Source organism: Rutidosis leptorrhynchoides, chromosome 2 (assembly GCF_046630445.1).
Source record: "Rutidosis leptorrhynchoides isolate AG116_Rl617_1_P2 chromosome 2, CSIRO_AGI_Rlap_v1, whole genome shotgun sequence".
Taxonomy (NCBI): Eukaryota; Viridiplantae; Streptophyta; class Magnoliopsida; order Asterales; family Asteraceae; genus Rutidosis; species Rutidosis leptorrhynchoides.
This window is the reverse complement of record NC_092334.1, coordinates 142214776-142218053: the sequence shown is the minus strand read 5'-3', so window position 1 is coordinate 142218053 and position 3278 is coordinate 142214776. Positions and strand designations below refer to the sequence as shown.

General features: G+C 39.9%; 1 pseudogene; it reads left to right on the top strand.

Annotated features, from left to right (window-relative positions):
- Positions 1 to 2110: 2110 nt before the first annotated feature.
- LOC139894826 (small nucleolar RNA R71) lies at positions 2111 to 2224 on the top strand (annotated as a pseudogene).
- The last annotated feature ends 1054 nt before the right edge of the window (positions 2225 to 3278 follow it).

Below are 3278 nucleotides of genomic sequence, written 5' to 3'. Positions count from 1 at the left end.
AGCAATAATAACTGGCAAAGTGTCGTTAGTTCCCAAAAACGCATATTTCAAATGAGACGGTAAGGGTTTTAACTCAAGAGTTGGTGGTGACTCTAATGAAGGTCTCGTATTAGTATCAATGGATTTAGGTAGTGGCTCATATTTATGAGTCCACGGTGGCAACCTAGCATCCATTGTACTTGCTACCGCTAGTTCTACTGCTTTGACTTCTTCACACTCAACATCCTCTTCATCACCTAAGCAAAATATTTCTACTGGGTCGTCGGTTATTAGGTGAGAAGTATGTTTATCCACTAATTCATCAATCACATCTATCCTATAGCACTCATGGACATCCGGTTTATGAAAAGAATTAAAGATATTAATCCTCATCTTACGATTACCGAAGGATATGTCCATAGCACCCGTTCGACAATTAATGTGAGCATTAATGGTGGCCAAAAATGGGCGTCCCAAAATTATAGTGGGTTGGGTATCTCTATTCCTAGGTTCAATATCCATAACAACAAAGTCTACCGAGTAATAGAAATCCTCCACTTTTACTATCACATCTTCTAGTATCCCCCTAGGCGTTTTAATTGATTGGTCCGCTAGTTGAATGATTATGTCGGTTCATTTCATTAGCCCCAATTCAAATCGGTCAACTAGGCAAAAAGGTAGGATATTAATGCTAGCACCTAAATCTAATAACGCCTTTTTAACATTCACGTTTCCTACAGTCACAGCTATCAATGGGGTCCCTGGGTCCTTAAACTTAGGTGGAAGTGTTCTCGAGACAACCGCACTTAGGTACTCGGTTAATTCCACCTTTTTGGGCAAGGTCGCCCTTTGCTTCCTCTTTTGAGTGCAAAGGTCCTTTAAAAATTTAGCATAAGATGGGACTTGCCTAATAGCATCAAGAAGGGGTAAATTAATTTTAACCTGTTTAAAAGTTTCCCACATGTCCTCTTGTTGTGGTCCCTTTTTCCCATAAGGGAATTGGTTGGGGGACTCTAGGGCCTTGGGAAATGGGACGGTTTTTGATTCCGTCTCCACTTTCCCGGTCTCATCCACGATTGGTTCGGTCTTTTTCACCCCATCCCCATTGTTATCATTTTCACTTACCTCTTCCTCGTCAAGAACAATAGGAGACTTACTTGACTCTGATTGCGCTACCTCTTTTTCACCAACCTTATTATCATACTTCTTTCCGCTTCTCAAGGTACCCACCATATTAACCCTATGCCCTTTTCCTTGCTCTTTGTGATTCGGATTTAAAACCGTATAGCTTGGAATTGTGCCTGGTTCCCTATTCCCCTTACTCTCCACTACATTACCTATCTCCTTAGCCAATGAACCAATCGACTTATTTTGCACTTCTATCATTTTTCGCATTTCCGAGATGAACGCATCCATCTTAGCATCCGAGCTAGACGGTTGATTGGATGAAGTACTAGTTTGGTTTTGGTTTTGGTTTTGGCTTTGATTTTAGTAATTGTTTTGGTTTCGGTTGTTAGGGTAAGGATTTTGATAGTTTCGTTAGTAGTTTCCTTGGTTCTGAAAATTACCCTGATTTTGGAAGTTGTTCGGTGGTCTAAGTTGGTTCCCTTGGTTAGCATTCAGCGCGTTGTTATTGCTTCAACTGAAATTAGGATGATTTCTCCAACCTGGGTTATATGTGTTGGAGTATGGATCAAATCTACGTCCCTGAACCTCATTAACTTGTTCTTCCACCATTTCTTGATTCACCTGTGGAATCCCATTTCTGGATCCGTATGAAAAGTGAGAAGGATCTCCACAAATCTCACACACTTCCTGAACCAGCGAAACATTACAAGCAAGACCCTGGTTTGGGCTGTTAAATATAAGCATTTTCAAATCATCCAATTCTTGCTCTAAATTCCTAGATGAACTTCCTGAGTCGGAAACATGGTTTACTCGGGAAGTACTAGGTTGTTTACGACTAACTGAAGCTTGGGTTTTTGAACCCTTGCTTAACTGTTCAAAGAAGGTGCACTCTTCATCACTAGGTCGAGTTAAAAATGCCCCCCCCCCACTAGCAGCCAAAAGAAACTGCCTGTTTTGGGAATCTAGACTGTCATAGAAAACTTTAACCAATTCCCACTTGGGTATCTCATGATGTGGGCATGCCCTAAGTAACTCCTTTAGACGTTCATACGCTTCATGAAATAATTCACCTGGTAATTGTTTAAAAGATTTTATTTGCGTACGCATGTCTGAAGTTTTACTTATGGGGTAAAATTCCTCTAAAAATGGTTTTTTCATTTCCGCCCAAGTATTAATACTACGGGCGGGCAAGGAGAGAAACCATCTTTTTGCCTTTTCCTTAAGTGAGTAAGGAAATAATCGAAGATGTACCTCATCATCAGTGAAACCGTTTACCTGATTAGTAGCACATATCTCATTAAATTCAGTGATGTGTTCATATGGTTCCTCATTAGCCATACCTCGGTAGGTTGGCAAGATCGAAATAAGTTGAGGTCGGACCTCAAATCGTCAGTTGTTTCCTCCTTCCGGTGCAGGATAAACAATGGGTGAATGATCCTCGAAATCACCCGGTTGGTAGTAGGTGTCTACTCCTCTTGGTTGGTCGGCCATATCGTCTCGTTGCTCAAAAACTTCCTCCTCAGTATCGGAATCTGACTTAGGAGAGTTTGGTAGAACAATCGTATGTGACTCTAACTGTGATTGACGTGATGCTGAAGGCACTGTTGAACCCTTAAGAATTCTTGCAGCTTTTCGATTAGCTTTTGCTGATTTCTCAATTTCCGGGTCTAAAGGTTTAAGATTTTGATCTCCCGAACTCCGAGTTTGCATACACTAACCTGCACTTCAACAAAAACAAGAACACCGAGCGTAAAACTGACAAAAATAAGAATAAAAAAAACACTATTTTTGGATTTTTATTGGTTTTATAATTTTTATGGTTTTTCTAGTTTAACAAGAAAGCAATAAAATAAGAGCTTGCAAATCAAGCGCACACCTCCCCGGCAGCGGTGCCAAAATTTGATCGATGTCGAAGGGTCAATCAAAAATAGCCTAATTACTCTAACTTAGCTAGGGTAAGCAGGATTCGTTCCACCGGAAGTTATGGTCAACAAGCAAGCAATTTCCAGATTTTGTTGTTTGTATTTAACTAAGAGTAACTAAATTGAAGACTACTTAAAACTTAAATTTAAAAGAAAGTGCAATTGAAAAGATTGAAATGTAAACAGTGAGATTAAAGCCTTTATCCTTTCACAATCCCAATTTAGCATGCATTCATTCAAACAAGCATT